We start from the raw sequence: 11,076 nt of genomic DNA, 5'->3' as shown, positions 1-11,076 counted from the left end.
CAGCCTGCCTGTTAGCTCCGCGGGACTTCACTGCGTCTTATAGTTGTTCTGCTTGCCCCTGTATCAAGTAAAAATGTTCTGTCTTCCCCTAATAGTTCACTATGTACATAAGGTCCCTCTTGGTCTACAGGAACCTCTATAAGGGGTAAGCCAACTTCCCTCTCTAGGCTATCTCATGAGTATCGTTGATAATCGGGATAATCTGTTTGTGCGTACTGGTACATTTGTTGTGTTGTTGCTTGTGTTGCAGCAACAGGCTGCGCTTGTGGTGGTGCTACGATCTGTTGTGGAGCTGCCTGTTGCGGAGCTAATTGTTGCGGAGCTAACCTAGGTTGTGCCTGCTGAGGCATTAGTTGTTGATTCTGATCCTGTCTAGGTGGACGTGGTCTCTCATGTGTTCTACCTGTGGCAATGTTATGTTTCAGGACTGGACAATCGTGTATATAATGACCTGGTTGTTTACAATAGTTGCATGTCCCTTTCGCAGGACTGGCGGAATCACCCTTTTGGTGACTATCGGCTGGAACTGATTGTGCAACAAGCATTTTCATTTTCGTATCTTTCATACGTCTTTGTTCGTGTTCTTGTTCTTCCCTAATTCTATTGTGGTGATATTGTAACATCTGTAGCATCTGTGATGGGGTATTACCTTGCCAGGTACTTTCGAATTTCAATACTCTATTCTTGACTTGTAGCAGAGAATTTTCAACTAATTTTGTCACAAACAGATGTGGATATGACTCACTACTGGCTTTTATACCACTATTTATACTAAAACATTTTTCAAATCGGGAATAAAAATCACTGGTGTCTTCATCTGGTTTTTGTTTACAGGCTGAGATTGCACCCCAGTCTTCCTTTTTCGTAGTTAATAAACGTGGCAGTACCTGTATTAGTAATCCTGCTAATGCTGTAGTCTTATCCCCAAGCCCTGCTCCTGCAGCTCGGGCCTTTTCTTCGTTTTCTAATGCTGTCCAATCTATCTTTTGGTCTCCCACCTCCCATTCCTTTTCTTTGAGTTTCTCATAGACACCGGCGGGTAATAGGACTTTTAATATTTTCATAATATCGGGGTAGGTATACTCTCCCATGAGTAACATGTCTTTTATCTCACGGTGGAAACCTGCTGGGTCCTTGTCATGGCTGGGTACTACTTTCTTCATTTCTAATAATTCTAGTTTAGTTATAGGCGTGTATACAAACACGCGTGTAAAATTATCATCGGCACCTCTAATTGGGTGTACTTCGCGTAACGGATTCTGTCTATCTATGTGATACATTTTTCTCCCCATGATGGGAACTGGAACGTGTTCTGGGCATACGAAATTTAAATATTGGTTTCGGGATTCTAGAATTTCCTTAATCAAATCAGTACCTGACCCTCTCCATATATTCGTGAGTAGTTCTGTCAATATGTCAGGTAAGGGTCCTGGATCGGAGTGTTGGTTTTTATATACTATAAGGAGGTGTTGAATCATGTATATACTAGCTAAACGTTGTTCATATGGGTCTAGATTCAGAAACGTGTGTGCAAGTACATCGTCATTGTATTCGCCGGGACTGTCAGCCCATTGTACTGCTGACCTGGCTAATTCTTGTTCGTCCATGGAATCGAGCACGTGGTACCCCCTTCGATCTCGGAGTAGTTTATCGGCGGCTTGGAATAAGTGTTCACGAGATTTTGTATTTAGCATAGTGTTTGGAAGATGTCTATTACATTCTGGACGTATTGGACGTATTGGGTCGTTAAAACCTCTGGTATTATTATGGGATCTTCCTCTACCTACATACGCTATTGTATCTACTTGGTCTGATTCTTGCTCCTCCCCCTCTCTGTTTAGGTCAGTGGGGTCTACCTCTAATCTTTCTTCGTGTATTCGTTCTACTTCTTTGCGGATCTTTCGGTACATAGCTACTATACATAACAGTTTATCATGTCTCCCTTCTGATATATTCTTACCCCAAGTGACAAGTTTTTGCATTTCTTCCGGATTTACCCCTGGCCGGTCTTGATTTCTGATTACACAGTTTATGAGGAAACGTAACAGTTGTCCCTGTACCTCCACTTTCTGGTACTCCATGGCTCTGCTAATACTTTCAGGACCTCGTCCTGACTGGACAAAGTGATATATATTTTCTAAATGTGTAGCCATTCCTGGTAGCTTCGTTAAATATATCGCGGCTCGTCGAATACGTAATGATGATAGCAGCATTTCGTCCCGTTTACCGGGTACAGGATCATATCTACAATCTACTAGAAGTTCCTTGAGCATGTCGGGGGTTGCTAGTTTGGGCGTACGTTGGTGTGCTAATTCTCTAAGGGAAAATTTATCTCCTCTGGGTGGCGTAGAAAAAATGTCTGTCGTACCTCCTATAGCACCGTCTGGGGTGCTCTACGTAAAAGGATTTGTTGAAGGTGAGACAGCAACCGTCGTTGCGGGAAAAACTGTAGAAACAGATGTGTTTGTCGGAATGTGTATCAGAGCTTGTTGTTGTGGAGGTACAGACGGAGAATCTTGGCGATGAGCATCATCGGCAAGCGGTCTATGTGGTGCGGTATTAGCATACTCGGGAGCTGCGTCATCTAAATAAGAGGAAAGGAAAACATCTTGTGCGGTTCTAGGATGCCCCTTGGGATGTGCTTTTATCGGAAACAATGGAGGTGGCAAGTCTTTTGGTATTTCCGGAGTAGCCTTAGGTAACCCTTCGGCCAGAAGTGGATACATACCATTCATAAGGGCTGTCTATTTGTTCTGATTTTACTCGGGTACCTTCCTCAAGTAATAGATCTTCTCGGGTTTTATTTGAATTCTCTCTACCTTTCTCTTCCTGTCTGAGCGCTTTTTCTGTACGTCTATATGATTCTTTACGCCATAATTCAATGGCATCTTTCTGCGACTGTCTGGCTTTCTTTTTCCATAATTCTTCTTCTACTCTCATGATGCAATCTGCATCCCAGGTCCCCGCTGCGGGCCATCTCTGACTCTCTGGTAATTCTTTGGTGTAGTCCACCCATAAATCAAGAAATAATACGGCATCTAGGCCATGCTTATGATACATAAAGTACCCTGGAGTGTCCCTCGGTGGGATGGGAACAGCTTCTTCGAGTACTCCTTTTCTAGTTTTGATCTGTCTTAGTTTCGAGAAGAGCGGCATTTTTAGACCTTATTACTAGAACCCACTTTATACAAGAAAACACAATAATGAACAGTCATTCACACCACAGTATATAGAACGTATTTGAAACATTTAACACTTAACAGTTTTACGAACAATGATAACTAATAGAAAACTAGTTACTGACATTATACTCTGTACAAAAAGAAGGAGGGAGAGGGGGACCGGGAGCTAGTTATGGTCCAGTGTCTGTGCTCCGAGTTATATCTATAGTATTCAAATGGAGACACTGTTCCTAGAGAGATAAAGGGAGATATGAAGCGAAAAAGTCTAGGCTAATATTAGGCCCAACTGCCTAAGGATAGGGGAGGGCATTCCTTAGTTTCTCATGTTGCCCTCACACACCCCGAAGGATGTCATGCTTCATCATTGGGCGTTTGCTCCTCGTCGGGCCGGCGCTGCAATGCCCTACGGGTCCCCCGAAGGGTCACTTTAGCGGAGATCTTTTTGAGAAAACGCCGTTTGGTGCATGCGGGTGTGTGGTTTGGGTCCTAATAACAAAAGAGCTGTGTGGTGGTGGAGTGTGTTAGTGAAGTGGTATCCTAAAAATGTCTAAGGGTTACTGGGATAAAGTTTAATGTGAATAGCACCCTTGACATAATAAAAGACCCGTAGGTCGGGTGTTACCTTATTGAAATTAATGTATCAATGGGTAACTTGTGTGTGGTCAAGCGGTCGACATGTTTCGCGCCCCAATGGTCCAAGAAAAGGATCCCTGGCGCTTCTTCAGGACCAAAAACGAAAAAGTGAAGGTGAATGTGCCCTAAGGGATACTACCCTCAGTTTACTATCCGGGCGAGCACTCTGAAGTAGCACTGCTCTCTGCCTGAGAGTCAGGTCGCACCAGGATAGACAGCCTAGGAGAAAGTGGAAACAAAGAGAGAGGAGAACATCCTACCTATTAAAGATTGTTCACCTTTTCGAGATATTCAAAAACGAGTGCATCATCAAAGTATATACAAATTATATACAACAGGGATATCACCTCCACCCACGGGTGGTGGCGTCATGGGGTCTCGACGGTAAGCTAACAGGTGCCTATGCCAGGAGAAAGACAGCCCGTCGCCGACCGGAGTCACCCATATATGCATACACTAACCGTGGTAGAGGATGAGCCAAACGTCCACAGACTGAAGTGGCATATACTCTGTAGGTCTTTCATTACGATTCTAACTTTGATATGTTCCAAACACTCACCTAAAGGCACGGAGAATAATGCTCCATAGGTTAGGGGACGAGCGTACACACCTTCTAGTACTGTGAACAAAGGAATAAATGACAAGCAACTGCTAGTCAATCCAACTTCTATAGATTCCAAACTGGTCTGAGCTGTCTCGTACACTATATTTTAATGAATAGCCAGTTTCCTAAGTACTCATAAGAGCGTTATTACTCACAGTTTTGCTCCGGCGTGGCCTCTGTACCACCTACCCCAGTCGTCCTCCTACCTGGAATGGAGACGAGGACTACTCCGCGTTTCTTAAGTACTGCCCGTGTTAACTTAATTAGGGCGGGCTCTGTGTCCGGTCTTCAAACGAGGGGCAGCTGTGTTCTCGCTGGTGTCTGTTAGCTGCGCATGCGCAGAGGGTAGACAGCTGAGCTAGGCGCATGCGTGTATCTAGAGAACGTGGTGCCGGCTCACGTCTTGTTGTTGCCATGGTTATGTGTCTGTGAAGCACTGAATGTTATGTATAATCAGCTGAATAGTGCTCATAAACTGTCACAAAACGCTTCGAAAAGACCCATCAGGTGTGATAAACGAGCGGTAATAGTGTGAGTGACTCATATAATTGTAAGCGCCTCATGGTGCCATCGACGTGCAGTCAGTGGTGAACTCGAGAGAGAGTCATGATTGATTACGTGAGTCTAGGGGGGTCAGAGGGGGGTTTCATTGTGTGGCAAGTGACCCCGGGAAGCCTACTCATAACCCTCTAATTTCATAAAGATGCTTAAAGAGGAGAGGTCTCGCGAGGATAGGGGGACCAAGGACATGGATGTTGTGCCGTGGAACCTCGTAGTCAGGTAGTCATGAGTGTATACTACTGATTTCGTTGCCAAACCCTTATGTTAGGTTATAGTTCAGTCCATGGTATTTCGTCGTTCAGGCCCACCTCATTGGTCCGGAGGCGATGTACCCAGCGTTGTTCTCTACGTAGAAGGGTGTTATTGTTCCAATGTTGGTTGTTTTCCAATATTGTCCACTTGATGTCGTCACATGTATGTCCTTTTTCCAAGTAGTGATTCGTAAGTCTGGTTGCTGTTCTCCCCCGTCGGATCGTGCTTCTATGTTCGCTTATCCTTAGTTTCACCTGTCTCGTGGTCATCCCCACGTAGCGCAGTGTACAGGGGCAGGTGATGAGGTACACACAGTTTTTTGTGTTGCAATTCGTGTGGCTCCGTTGGTCCCACCTGATTTTGTCCAGCTCCAAGTGTGTAGTATGTTTGGTGAAGGGACATGCACTACAATTGCCGCATGGGTAGTGGCCTCTAACAGCAGGGAGGGACCACAGGGTGGATTCCTGCCGTATGGTCTTCACGCGTGGTCTCGTGTTGATCAGTTGGTCCCGTAGGTTGGTAGTCCTCTTGAACGCAAATCTGGGGCGCTCCAGCATGAGATTACCTGTATTCAGAATTCTCCAGTTATGGTTCACGATGTTCTTAATTTGGTTTGATAGAGGCGTGAAGGTTGTGACACAGGTGATGATATTGTCGACTTCCTTGGTCTTACCTTCTAGGAGTGCCTGGCGGTTGTTGTTCCTGGCTCGTTTGTATGCACGTTGTATGACCCTGTTAGGGTAGTGTCTCTCTTTCAGGTTTGATGTGAGGGAGTTAGCTTGAATGTCGTATTCCTGGGTGTCGCTGCAATTCCTGCGGATCCGCAGGAACTGTCCAAAGGGCAGATTTTCCCTGAGTGCTTTGGGGTGATGACTGTGGAAATCAAGGAGGCTGTTGCAATCAGTCATTTTTTTGTAGATGGTAGTGTTGAGTTTACCCCTCTCAAGGGTGATTAGAAGATCCAGGAAAGGGATCTCCTTAACACTCTCCGTTTTGGTAAAACGTAGGTGAGGGTTCAAGTTGTTAATCCATGTGTAGAATTCTTGGCAGGTCTCCGTACCCCCCTTCCATAGGATGAGCACGTCATCGATGTATCGTTTCCACGTGATCATGTTCTCTCTGTAGGGGTTATTCTCAGTGAAGATGTTGATAGCCTCAAAATGCGCCATGTACAGCCCTGCTAAGCTCGGCGCGAATGTGCTCCCCATGCTGGTCCCTTGTATCTGATGGTAAATGGTGGTCTTATACATAAAGAAGTTGTTCTTCAGGGCCAGCATGATCAGTTCCGTGATGAAGCTCGCAGGGGTGTTGGTAGGTAAGTCTGTTTCGTGTAAGAGTTGTTCCACTACTTCGATTGTTGCATCTTGTGGGATGTTTGTGTATAATGCCTCTACGTCTAGAGTTAAGAGGAGGTCAATGGGCTCGGTATTGTTCTCGTTGATCTCTTGTATCAGGTTCAAGACGTCCCTGGTGTCTTTTAGGTATGCCGGAGTTGCTTGTACCATAGGTCGGAGGAAAAAATCACTGAATTTGCTCAGTGGTTCCAACAGCGAGCCTATCCCAGAGACGATTGGTCGTCCTGGTGGTGGAATGATACCCTTGTGTATTTTGGGTAGTAGGTAAAAGTACGGCATCCTGGGGTTCTCGTTAATTAGGAATGCCGCCTCCTGGGCAGTGATCCATCCCGCAGTTGTAGCTTCGTTAATCAGGATGCGTATCCGTGATAGAAGTCTCTCGGTGGGATCAGTCTCCAACTTCTTGTAGTATTCGGATCTCCCGAGTTGTTTGACGCATTCTCTCTCGTAATCCTCTACTGACAGGATGACAGTGGCTCCTCCCTTATCCGCCGGTTTGATAATGATGGCTTCATCTTCGGTGAGTGAGTGTACTGCCTCGCGGAGTTTCTTGGGTAAATTGTCAAAGACATGCCGGCTTCTTAGTTTGTTTGCCTCCTTCAGAACAGCTTTCTCAAACGTCAGTACTTCACTCGGAACCATCCCCGCTGATGGAGTGAACTTGGAGGGTGGTCTCAGTCCGGTGTCCTGGCGGTCAGGGGTGGGGTTGTTGTTAAAAAAGGATTTGATGCGAATCTTACGGAAGAGTTGTTGTAGTTCCTCATTCATGCGGAAGTTATCCTCCTTGGGGGTGGGTACAAACCCTAAACCCAGTTCCAGGACTGCCCTTTCATCTGTGTTCAGGAGTCTGTCTGTGAGGTTCACTATCAGGGTCTTGGGAGTGTTGAGCTCCTCGTTGTTCTCTGTTGTGTCTCTTGATCTTGCCACTGGACTTGTTTTTGCCCTCTTCTTCTGCCTCTGCCTCGTCCCCTGCCTCTGTTCTGAAAAGGAGGAGGTGCATTGGGGAAGAATGGTTGTTGCGTTCAAGAGGACTACCAACCTACGGGACCAACTGATCAACACGAGACCACGCGTGAAGACCATACGGCAGGAATCCACCCTGTGGTCCCTCCCTGCTGTTAGAGGCCACTACCCATGCGGCAATTGTAGTGCATGTCCCTTCACCAAACATACTACACACTTGGAGCTGGACAAAATCAGGTGGGACCAACGGAGCCACACGAATTGCAACACAAAAAACTGTGTGTACCTCATCACCTGCCCCTGTACACTGCGCTACGTGGGGATGACCACGAGACAGGTGAAACTAAGGATAAGCGAACATAGAAGCACGATCCGACGGGGGAGAACAGCAACCAGACTTACGAATCACTACTTGGAAAAAGGACATACATGTGACGACATCAAGTGGACAATATTGGAAAACAACCAACATTGGAACAATAACACCCTTCTACGTAGAGAACAACGCTGGGTACATCGCCTCCGGACCAATGAGGTGGGCCTGAACGACGAAATACCATGGACTGAACTATAACCTAACATAAGGGTTTGGCAACGAAATCAGTAGTATACACTCATGACTACCTGACTACGAGGTTCCACGGCACAACATCCATGTCCTTGGTCCCCCTATCCTCGCGAGACCTCTCCTCTTTAAGCATCTTTATGAAATTAGAGGGTTATGAGTAGGCTTCCCGGGGTCACTTGCCACACAATGAAACCCCCCTCTGACCCCCCTAGACTCACGTAATCAATCATGACTCTCTCTCGAGTTCACCACTGACTGCACGTCGATGGCACCATGAGGCGCTTACAATTATATGAGTCACTCACACTATTACCGCTCGTTTATCACACCTGATGGGTCTTTTCGAAGCGTTTTGTGACAGTTTATGAGCACTATTCAGCTGATTATACATAACATTCAGTGCTTCACAGACACATAACCATGGCAACAACAAGACGTGAGCCGGCACCACGTTCTCTAGATACACGCATGCGCCTAGCTCAGCTGTCTACCCTCTGCGCATGCGCAGCTAACAGACACCAGCGAGAACACAGCTGCCCCTCGTTTGAAGACCGGACACAGAGCCCGCCCTAATTAAGTTAACACGGGCAGTACTTAAGAAACGCGGAGTAGTCCTCGTCTCCATTCCAGGTAGGAGGACGACTGGGGTAGGTGGTACAGAGGCCACGCCGGAGCAAAACTGTGAGTAATAACGCTCTTATGAGTACTTAGGAAACTGGCTATTCATTAAAATATAGTGTACGAGACAGCTCAGACCAGTTTGGAATCTATAGAAGTTGGATTGACTAGCAGTTGCTTGTCATTTATTCCTTTGTTCACAGTACTAGAAGGTGTGTACGCTCGTCCCCTAACCTATGGAGCATTATTCTCCGTGCCTTTAGGTGAGTGTTTGGAACATATCAAAGTTAGAATCGTAATGAAAGACCTACAGAGTATATGCCACTTCAGTCTGTGGACGTTTGGCTCATCCTCTACCACGGTTAGTGTATGCATATATGGGTGACTCCGGTCGGCGACGGGCTGTCTTTCTCCTGGCATAGGCACCTGTTAGCTTACCGTCGAGACCCCATGACGCCACCACCCGTGGGTGGAGGTGATATCCCTGTTGTATATAATTTGTATATACTTTGATGATGCACTCGTTTTTGAATATCTCGAAAAGGTGAACAATCTTTAATAGGTAGGATGTTCTCCTCTCTCTTTGTTTCCACTTTCTCCTAGGCTGTCTATCCTGGTGCGACCTGACTCTCAGGCAGAGAGCAGTGCTACTTCAGAGTGCTCGCCCGGATAGTAAACTGAGGGTAGTATCCCTTAGGGCACATTCACCTTCACTTTTTCGTTTTTGGTCCTGAAGAAGCGCCAGGGATCCTTTTCTTGGACCATTGGGGCGCGAAACATGTCGACCGCTTGACCACACACAAGTTACCCATTGATACATTAATTTCAATAAGGTAACACCCGACCTACGGGTCTTTTATTATGTCAAGGGTGCTATTCACATTAAACTTTATCCCAGTAACCCTTAGACATTTTTAGGATACCACTTCACTAACACACTCCACCACCACACAGCTCTTTTGTTATTAGGACCCAAACCACACACCCGCATGCACCAAACGGCGTTTTCTCAAAAAGATCTCCGCTAAAGTGACCCTTCGGGGGACCCGTAGGGCATTGCAGCGCCGGCCCGACGAGGAGCAAACGCCCAATGATGAAGCATGACATCCTTCGGGGTGTGTGAGGGCAACATGAGAAACTAAGGAATGCCCTCCCCTATCCTTAGGCAGTTGGGCCTAATATTAGCCTAGACTTTTTCGCTTCATATCTCCCTTTATCTCTCTAGGAACAGTGTCTCCATTTGAATACTACTGACATTATACTGACACTAGATAATACTTATTTATCTTATTTATATGCAAAACATACTATATATACTGCTAAACAGTACAGATACACTGCTAAAACAGTGCAGACCGGATTTGTGTACCCAAACCCGTCTTGACCGGCACAGACTATGTGCACGTTAAATGCCTCCCCGGTAATGGTACTCACCGGGTAGCTCGGAACGGAAGGCCTTGGAACGGAACTGAAACTGGACTGGACCGAACTGGACTCGGAACTTCGGAACCTGGCGGGTCTCTGTATACCTCGGATCTTGCTCTCTCAGCTAGGCTCTGGTCGGGATACTTCGCACTTCTCACCGCCTCGTCTGGGTGTTGATCGCAGCCTCAGTCGTCCCCGCTTGGCCGGAGGGAGATACAGGAAATCCTGCGGGTACGCGTTTTTGTCCGTTCAGCTGTGGCAGGAGACCGGGCCTGCAACGCACCGCCGGCGCGTGAGATGAGAAAGTGTCCCTATTCGGGCGCCAATTTATGTGGTAAATATTTCGTTACCGGTACTATTTTTTATGCGGTAAAGTCTATTAAAAATAACTCAGTAAAATGAGAGACAGAATCCGTGGTATTAGAGGTTTAAAAAGGCTTTATTCCTATACAAAGGAATACAATTTAAATTGTAGGCGTTCTATTCCATCACCACGAAAGTTCAGGAAGGAAGGGCATATATTATTGACAGGTAATCATTTTTATAGAAAAGGCATTACAGTAAAACAGATGCAGTAGGCGTATCAACTGATAAGAAAAATAAACTATGCATGCGTAACTAGAATAGGCGTAACTAGACAACGTCATCATACATGAGGTCATAAGTGGGTGGATCCATAAGAGAATCCTGCAATGTCAGCAGAAATATTTGGCAGAGATGCGTGCGCAGCCGCATGACGTGTGATTGACGTGCAACTAGAGGGAGAAAGGGACTTGACATTTAGCTCTACATGTGGAGACAAAAGTCTGGGGTTATGTCAACCTAATCCCAAATCATATCTAATATCCTATGTTTAAAGAACTGTGTTATCTAAAAAGAGAGGTCTCTTAGGATAGAATCTTATTCTATACTGAC

This window comes from Triturus cristatus, chromosome 3_2 (genome assembly GCF_964204655.1).
Source record: "Triturus cristatus chromosome 3_2, aTriCri1.1, whole genome shotgun sequence".
Lineage (NCBI taxonomy): Eukaryota > Metazoa > Chordata > Amphibia > Caudata > Salamandridae > Triturus > Triturus cristatus.
This window is presented reverse-complemented; position numbering follows the sequence as displayed.